The following is a 9,889-nucleotide window of genomic DNA, read 5'->3' as shown; positions in this document are numbered from 1 at the left end:
ATTCTGTCAAGCATTTAATGAAAGAAAAATCAATATTACACACATTCTTCCAGAGAGTAGAATCACTTCTCATCTTATTTTGTAAAGATAGCATGACCTTGTTTCCAAATTAATCTCTTTCATGAGGTTAGGCAGATATCCCATATATACTATTATCAAACAAAATTAATAAAAAAGTACTATTATGAACTAGAGTACTGTTTGTCAAGAATTTAAGAATTATCATTTCAAAATTAACTAGTGTAGTTTATTACATTAATGGGAAAGAATAAAAATTATAAAAATTATATGATTATTTCAATGAATACTGAAATCACATTTAATGGCATTTAACAGTTAGTAGATTGAGATTAGAAATAAATGTATTTAATCTAATAAAAAATCCACACAACCACACAGAAGGTACCAAAAAATGTATACACATTTTAAGAAAGGAGAACAATGTATTAAAATTGTAACACTCATGTCATGTTTGATTTCTACAATTACAAAAGATGTTTAAATGTGACTTTATTCATCTTTTGTATGGTAATATTGAGTATTACGATACAAAAATATTGAGTAGAGTATTATACTAGGCAAAATGCTGCATTAAAAGCTAACAGGTACTATGATTCATTACAAAAGCTCATGAAATAAGACAAAAATTTAAAAAATAGATCAGTGCAACAAAATAGTGCATAGACATACTCTCACGTATGTCAACATCTGATTTTTGATAAAAATGAAACTTCAGAATAATGAAGCAATTACAGCATCTGCAGGAGACGAGAGTACAAGTTGCTGTGGCAGGATCATGAAACAAGCATTTAGAAACTTTCCTCTGCTCTTGGTAGAAAGGAGCCCACAGGAAACTGTAACCACAGGAGGTACAATGCTTCCAGAAAAAACATCTCCACGCAAAGTATTGTCATCAGCAGTAGAGGCGGTTGGGTTGGGTTCTAAGGGAAAGGATGGAGAGATTCTACCAATTAGTGTGAAAGTTGGAGATAAAGTTCTCCCAGAATATGGAGACACCAAAGTAGTCACAGATGACAAGGATTATTTACTTAGAGATGGTGACATTCTTGGAAAGAATGTCAACAGAAAGAAATCAGAATTGAAATGCCATCAACACGAACTGCCCAGTCAACTGAAGTTCTAAAATTGTTCATCATGTTAATAATGTCTCTCTTTTATAATAATAGCTATGTCTTTAAAAAACAAAAGAAATTTAAGTGCTTTCAGTATAAAATTCTGGATTAATTGGATCTTCTCCATTTTCCAAGGTCCAAGAAAGCAGCTCAGGGTAAATGAAGGCTTCATGGCACGTGCCCTCCTTGCACCATGCACATGGGACCCCAAAAGGCAGCCTATCCTGGGTCACGGACTTGAAGAGCCGCAGTGTCTCTGGGCAGAGGATTAAAGGACAGGCTCTTGCAGGGCATAGAGGAACAAAGCCTGGACTTTTCTAGGACTTTACTAGCATCATAGTAACTCAAGATGTTATATTCCCCAGAAGGGAACAAGGCCCAGGCTGTGGCAGGAAGTTCTTCTCTACCCCAGGAGACTGCATTCCCAGCACACCCTGAGAGCCAGAGGCAAGAAGGGCAGGAGAGAACTGAGTCAGTTCAAGGCCATCCAGAGAAGTACCCTGCACTGTCCAAAATCCACATTTATCTAAAACGTATTGAGATGTATCCATTCTGATTAAAGTATTCTTGCTTTCTCTATTGTGATATCTTTTCTCCCAATATTCAGTCTCTTAAAAAGCAGACTGAATAATAATTATATATTGCATTGAATACCTTCATATTTTGAAAAGCATTAAGCAACAGAATGGTGCAGTGAACAAGAATATGGACTTTAGAGTTAGAAAGATCTGGTCATCAGTCTGTTGAAGAGCAATCTATGAGTCTGAGGACAAGTTGGGTAGCATTTCCAAGCCATGTTTTGTTGAGAAATGGAGTGGAAACAAGGGCAAAAATGAGAGAGAGGGAGAGGGGGAAGGGAGAGGAAGAAGGAGGCCAGGAGAGCATGGAGGGAAAGAGTTTATGTTTTACTTTTCAAAGTTGTTATAGATGAAAGAAAGTTTTATAGAGAGAGAAAGTGATAAAAAATGTATACACATTTCAAGACAGGAAAAAACATAAAATTGTAATAATCAATATACGCTAACAACTTGTATATTATATCTTGTATTCTTATAATTGTAGAAAGTAGATGTGACTTGAGTATTACAATTTTAATTCAGGTTTCTTTTTTCCTTTCTTAAAATATGCATACGTTTTTAGCACCATATATATATATATATATATTCATTCATATTTTGAAAAGTATTAAGTAACAGAATGGTTAATATGTAAAATCATCCAGCAAATGGCCTCTCTCTTACTGTACTAATTTCCCAGAGTTATAAATTATTACAAACTGGGTAGATTAAAACCACAGAAATTTATCTTCTCAGAATTCTGGCAACTAGAAATTCAAAATCCTGCTGTCCACAGGGTTGGTTCTTTATTGAGCATTTAAGGAAAAATCTGGTCCATGTCCCTCCCAGAGCTTCTGGTGGTTCCTAGCATTTCTTGGCATCCTTTGACTTACAGCCACATCCCTTCAGAAATTTCGCCTTTTTCTTTATGGTTTCTTATGTCTCTTCCTTGTTTTTAATTTTTTCTCTTTCCTTTTAAAGACATGAATCGCTGAATTTCATCTTGATTATACCTGCAAAGACCCCGTTTTCAATTGGAAACATTCATGGATAGGGTTAGGACTTCAACATATCTCTGAAAGAGACAGAATTAAACTCACAACTCTACTAAGCAGGCATTAAACCGGGAGAAGCTAAGGGAATCTGCCTCGAGTGCCATACAAAGGGAATAACAAAGCTACAGCTAAAAATGGCATACAACTCAGAATTCAGTGCATCTTCCGACATCCAAGCTAAAAATATTATCTCCATGCTCTAAAGGTGATCCTTTAAAAGTGACTGTACCTATTTATTTATACTATATACTTGGCTAAATTCAGAACACCGTAGATAAATCTTTTGAAATGTTGAACAGAGAGAAAAATAATCCATGATTGTTAGTTTGCATGTGTGTATAAAATGTGTAGGTGACCAAGTGGAAGCCCAGTGCCATTTCCAACCTGTTTAGCCTCTGTAGTATTGCTGTGGTCCTGGTTGATATTTTTTAGAGTCAAGATTTGAAAAATCAGAATATTTTACATAAAATCCCAGATTTCCAACTGTTCTTTAAAAATGTAGGAGCTGGCAACAGAAGGCCTACATAGCCCCATGCTGTTAGGGGTGAAGAGTGAATTCCTTTTTAGAGATGAATATGATTTATAGTTGGCCACTGAGCCTACCATATTCCCTGCTTCTCCAGTTTAATCTGTCTGCCTCACCCAGGGAAGTCACGTGCTGTGCGATCTTAAACACTTCGGTCTGCTCTCCATCTAGAGAAAATTAAATTTCCTAGTACTGTGGTATAATATCATTCAATGGAATGTCTACATTAGCTGCATAAACGTAATTTAGGGTTTAGTTCATTTTTGTTTTACTGGGCTTTTTTCCCAGCAAGAGCAAAGATCTCATCAAAATAAAACTCTTCTCTATTATACAAAAGTCACTTAAAAAGCCTAAGAGATATATTTTTATATATATTTATATATATATATAAAAATTTTTTTTTTGTAGAGTCTCACTTTATCCACCTTGGTAGCGTGCCATGGTGTCACAGCTCACAGCAACCTCCAACTCCTGGGCTTAGGCAATTCTCTTGCCTGGCTACTTTTTTGTTGCAGTTTGTCCGGGGGCCAGGTTTAAACCCGCCACCCTCCATATATGGGGTCAGCGCCCTACCTACTGAGCCACAGGCGCCGCCTCCTAAGACTATATTAAATAAAAAAAATAGGTACTGGTTTTCTAATTGGTGAAGTTTTAATGTTAATATCTACCATTTTCTTTATTGTTATCTCTCTCTGTGTATGTATGCATAAAAATGAATGAAAATAACATTAAGTAGGTATAGTGGGGGGGAGTGGACGGGAAGGGCACACACAAAGTGGAATGAGAGAAAGTTCTGAGAAACGGTGAAGTTTAAAAGTACACAGGGGGGTGGTAGTAGTTTTTAAGGTGATGGCTATGGGAAACAAAAATCATAAGCTCAATGTAAAATCACATAGGGTGTATCTGAAACGCTAATCACAAAATATTTCAAGATGTCATCACAGAAAATTGATTCCACAGATTTCCAGGGACAGAAATAGTCTGAAATGAAGTAATGACACACAATAACACCCTGAATTTCACTTTTATCTATAACTTTAGTACAAACCTTTTGCTATTCTCTTAAAAGGAACGATAAAGGAAATTAAATAGGACTGGATAAATTAAACAAATGAAGTTCAATAAATTTTCAAGCCAGATTCTGATGAATGAGAGAAGTCTTTTCCTCTGGTCTAGCAGCTGAAAATAGCAGGGGTGGAGCAGAGAGTGGGATTCCAAGGAGGTCAGCAAAGAAAGTTCTGCATCTATGAAGAGAAATAAATCATTAAAAGGCCTAACAACAGGTTCCCTCCTACAACTAATTAGTGAGTGCGAGAAATAAACCCTCTGGCAGGGAGTTTTTACAAACTTAGTTCGGCAATTCTAATTCTTCATCAGGAAGATTTTTCATCATTGCGGGGGAAGAAGGGGATTGGAGGAACATACCCAGGTGTGAGATTGCCCTAGATTCTACAGCACTGCCCATCAAACACACCGCAGGGGGCCCATAGTGAAGCCTCTCTGGCAGGTGCGTCATTCAGAACTTCACCACTGTGCTCAAGTACCTATCTATGTGCTTTCTCTACTGTGGCCTGATACCTTCATAATTACCATTAAATTAATGACTTTCAGTCATTTTAAAAATCACATTCTACCTTCTGATTACAGAGAAATTATATACTTATATGAAAGTAGCCTAATTTTACTATGCTTAAGATGTTTTTCAAGTAGTACAAAAGTATTTAACATACTGAGTTTGCTTATTTCTCCCGAAAGTCACTTAGTCAGTATCATGGGAAGGTACGTGGATTCTTTTTTATATGGAAATCTCAGTATGTGTATTCCAGCTTATAGCTGAGTCCAAAGCCCTAGATTCGATTGCATTTCCTCGCATTTTAAAATTCCTCTAGTGGTTAAGTGTAAAATGAGGTATATATGGCAGCGTGTTTTATAACCATTCATCCGCTTTTGTAACTAGAAAACTCCTATTGATTTATACAAAGAAAACAAGTTGGAGACATTTAACCTTAAACAATAGGAGTTATCTCTATTATTAAAATAAATAAACTTGTGAACTAAACAATGGTGTTCCAATTATGCAACAGTAATGATGTAATTGGCTAGCGGGATTCACCAACACTCAGAAATTCAGTTAAACTACCATGTAATTTCTTCCTAGTACTACAATTATTGCAATTAAAGATGGGCTTCATCTATATCATAGCAAATAGACAATATCCTCAGAGTGACAAATCTTACTTGTATTGCCTTAAATTGTACAGGTATTTCCCCTCATGATTAGCATGTATTTCTTCTTATGTCACTACGTCAGTAAAAGTAAACCCCATTTCAAAACTGACACCACCTTGGAATTCACACGTATCTCAAAGCCTCCACTTTGCCTTAATGTTAATTGAGAAAGTGGGTGTTTACACTGATTTCCTAATGTTAAAGCACAGGCTATGATTGCAGCAATAAACATAGAGTATCTCTGTTGCATTTATTTCTCAGTCGAAAAATCTTAGCACTTAGTTCCGTTTATTTTTAGTGTGGAGCAAGTTTCCATGTTAGAATACTCATTAATATTTAATAACTTATGGAAATGTGTTTGTTTTTGGTGATCATACATTTCCATTTTCATTGTTGCAAAATGTTTACCGGTTTGTGGCATGAGTTATTGTTTATGTTTCCACATTTGGGTTGCTAGAAATTCTCCCAATCAGACATAATCATAAACAACCACTTTGATTTCATAATTATCTCATTTGTTCTGAGTGGTAGCAAGGGGCAGGAGTTAAAATCCTTAACACGCTACTGTAGACTAAAATTGGCAGATTCCCTAAGGTGATTCAGGAGAAATTAATCTTAGTTCCCATCTTCTAGAACAGTGGTTCTCAACCTTCCTAATGCTGCCACCCTTTAATATAGTCGCTGTAGGTCGCGACCCACAGGTTGAGAACCGCTGTTCTAGAAAAATACTAGTTTGTTCTGACAAATGTTAAACTGCCTCAGATTTAGATCTATACAAATTATCTTACATCTTGCTTAAAAACAAACAACAACAAAAAATAGGAACACTGAAAACATCTCACCTAAAAAGCACAAAATAAGAAAATATGTGAAATACTTTATATTTCATACAGTATTAGTCATTAAGGAATGCACGACCACATTGTCAATTTGACTGTTCAGTTTTCTATATTCCTCATGATGAAAATCTTCGAAAGGAAAAAGGAATTAACAATTACTATCATCTACATTCTTCCAAGAACCAGGCTGGATACATTAGATCATTTGCCGAAGGACAATGTAGCTAAGTTCAGATCACAGTCTCAAATTTGTACCCTTTCTCACACTGCTCCTTACTATGTATGTGACTTTGACTATCTTGGCTAATCTCTCCATTTCAATTTTCTCACTGGTAAAATGAGTGAAATCCTAGAATCGACCTCTCAGAGTTGCTGTGAGGATTTATATAAGTTAATGTAAATGGAGCACTTAGAGCACTGTTTGGCCTGGAATAGGCACACAATTAACATTCAACACCGGCATTATCCTTGCCAAATCTTATAAAGTAAGGGGCCTTCATCTCCAGTTTACTGATGAAGCTCAGAGAATTGAAGCAATTAATGTAGAACAGAGGAACTCATACTTTAACATAAATTAAAAACTTGCCACTAAATTATGTTGTGACATTTCCCCATTCTAATCACATACTGATAATTTTCCCTCTTCATATTCATTGAAATAAAGAAATCTTGTGGCTGTAGACATTTCTTAGACTAAAAACAATAGGCATTTAAATCTGATCATTGAATAGGTGATTGCTCCAACACATGGTCTAGTCCCCCAATTTATATAGTTGATATGTGAGTATTGGTGAGGATTGAGCACATATGATGTATTTATTTTAAAACTTATTTGTGAAGCATAAGCATACTATTAATGCATTTCTTTGAATCAGGATAGCAAAAATACCTCCCAAGGGAAATGATGGCCCAGGAGAAACACTGTGTAGCCCAACTAAAGATAAAATAAAAATTCACCAAGAGAAAATGAAATAAACTAGGCAATTGATCAGGTAATAGACACTACCAGTAAATAATGGGTTTTCACAAATTCTGGTTAAAGGCAAGTATTTGACTTTTAAGAGTGCCTCACAAATGTCATCTGCCATAATGTTCACTGATGGATGTACACACAAAATCTTAAGAGCATCATGGAACCTATTCAGAGTTAATTCTTGAAAACTGGCTGTCTATTCCAAATTTGCAATAAGCTTTAGCTCTATACTAAATATACCCAGGTTTATCTTTTGTGCTATGTACTCTAGAACTCATTGGTAGATAGTAGGAAAAATGGGGAAAGACCCTGAATTAAGTAGACCACTTTTTGTTCCAAGTTCACTTATGACTGTATAACTTTGTGAAAGTTATTTTTCTGAGTCTTTGTTTTACATTACTTAAAACTTGATTTCTTAAACAACCATGTTAACCATTATTGTTTTATTAAAGCAATCCTACGGAATAAGCTGGAAATCCCTAACACCTGTATTTTATAATCAAGAAATCTGAGTTTCAGTGTCATGCCTTCCATGGGGTGAAAGAGAGCAGAAAGTGGGCTTGGCATAACTGATCAAAACTGCCAATATTTAGTTAATACACAATTCTAAATATTTATGTTTGTTTATTCATTTCTATCTCCACAACATCAAACACATGAAGTGGTAACTATTTTATCCATTTAATAGATGAGGTGATTGAGGCATCATAAGATTAAATGCCTTGGTGATGTCACAGTCACTAAAAGTCAGAGGTGAATTTCAAGCTCAGACAGTCTGTCTATCTGCCACACAGTTAACCACTTGACCAAACTGCGTTTCTAAGGGGAAGAAAATATTAAAAACCTGTGATACCTGCCTTTAGGTGCTTTAGACTTTTTACAAAAGTAGTGAAAGTATAAATAGGCTTATTATAGGAATGAGTTATGGTTTTATGGAAGAAAAGAAAGACTGCATTTGAATGTACATGCCTATATTATTTCAGTGCTCCTGAATTCTTGCTTTACATTGCCTGGAGGCTGAAAATAGTCTTACCTTACAGCATTGGGGGCTGAGACTCAGTTTTGTGGTATTGAAATAAAAATATCTGCTCTTCCTTTATGCTCCACAACTAACCCAGCCTAGGAATGTAAGAGGGATGGGAATTTAAATGTGCATTGGATTCAAACCACAGACTCCAGGACTTCTCTACCACCTAATCTGCAAGCTCCCTTAGAGTTAACTCCTTTCTCGCCACACCCAGAAAAGCCTACTGGACATGCCCAATTACAAGGTTAGATAGAGCCGTGCACGAAGTGCCACTTTCTCCAGGTTTTACCAGCTGCAAACGGAAGGCGGAGACTGAGGGGAGAGTTAAACAGGTAGAGAACTTGCTCTAGCTCGGGATGCTCATGGTCAAGACAGCAGGGAAGCTGAAGAATGAAGAGAGACCGCGGCGGAAAGCACCGGTCCGACACACCTGATCCTGGTCTCTGGTTTCCAAGTTGGAGTGTCAGCCTGGTGGGTCCCGCTTACATCTTTCTGTCACAGTCTAGACAGATCTTGAAGGTTTGGGGTGATTACTCAGGGCAAAGTAAGGGGTGGGGCAGGGACGTTGGATCTTGGAGCCTGCCAGAGCCTGCCAGTGCCCTCCTGTCCCCGCATTCCTCAAAGAGCTGCAGCTTTTCAGGGGTTCCAAGCAGGAGACCAAGGTGCACAAGTAAAGCCAGAGCTCATCATAAGCCTTGCTCATCCGACTCCCGGGCCCCTTCGATTTGACTGCCGGGCCCTTTCCTGGCACAGTCTCAGGTATCTCCGCCCAATCACTACTAAACCCCGGAGAAGTGGAATCTCCATACAGCTTTCCGTGGGGCTAGCAGGGGCTTGGGCATGCTCAGTAGGCTACGTGGTCGGTCTCTCTCTCTCTTTTTCTCTCTTCTCTTCCCTCTCTCTCCTTTCTGATGGGGGAGGGAGGGTGGTGACAACTTAGAAGCGCTTGCGGCAGGTCCCCGCCCCCACCGGGCTCCCCTTGCAAAGGCAGCACGCAAAGGTAGAAGCACCTCACTTCTCAGCATCCCGCCCTGGAGGGGCTGCGCCCACTGGCCGGGCCCTCCGGTTCCTCAGTCACAGGACGGGCTAGCCGTTCTCCATGGTACTGCGGAGAGCTCAGCTCCGCCCTTCTCTTTCAGAAGGACAGCACCCGGCGTCACGTAACCCAGCCTTCTCCGGCTCCACCGCCGCCTCTTCCTTCCCAGCTCTTTCCCTCTCCTCCTCCTCCTCCTCCTCCTCCTCCTCCCGCTGCTGCTGCTCCCTCCGTTGCCTGTTCTCCCCTCCCGCACTCCTGGAGATAGACGCTCAAGCCTGACGCCTCCGAAAAGGCAGCAGCAGTCGCCTTATCCTTAGACCTCAGGAAATTCGCTTTGACTGATGCCTGCTTCAGGCTCTGGCTCGAGCTAAGGGGAATAACCACGCAGGTAAAGCAGCTCAATTGGGGTTGGGGGGAGGGGATGGGGCGAGGCAAGCTGGAGAAGGATATCTTTCCCCATTGTAACCGAGCCAGGGTATGCCACAAATACACCGGGAAGAATGGGTGGTGGGAG

General features: G+C 38.7%; 1 protein-coding gene and 1 pseudogene across 1 annotated transcript in view; both read left to right on the top strand.

Moving 5' to 3' along the window:
• The first annotated feature begins 724 nt into the window (after positions 1-724).
• Positions 725-1,144, top strand: LOC100959847 (annotated as a pseudogene).
• An 8,060-nt stretch (positions 1,145-9,204) lies between these two features.
• The window catches only part of LOC111724541 (neurexin-1-like), a 51,505-nt gene continuing 50,820 nt past the window's right edge, over positions 9,205-9,889 (top strand). Inside the window, exon 1 of the mRNA XM_023512065.1 lies at positions 9,205-9,763. The gene's annotated coding sequence lies outside the window, so the exon portion shown is untranslated. The remainder of the gene's footprint in view (positions 9,764-9,889) is intronic.

The sequence above is a fragment of the Otolemur garnettii genome, unplaced genomic scaffold, assembly GCF_000181295.1.
Source record: "Otolemur garnettii isolate 467f Iridium unplaced genomic scaffold, OtoGar3 scaffold00024, whole genome shotgun sequence".
In the NCBI taxonomy this organism is placed as follows: Eukaryota; Metazoa; Chordata; class Mammalia; order Primates; family Galagidae; genus Otolemur; species Otolemur garnettii.
This window is presented reverse-complemented; position numbering and strand designations above follow the sequence as displayed.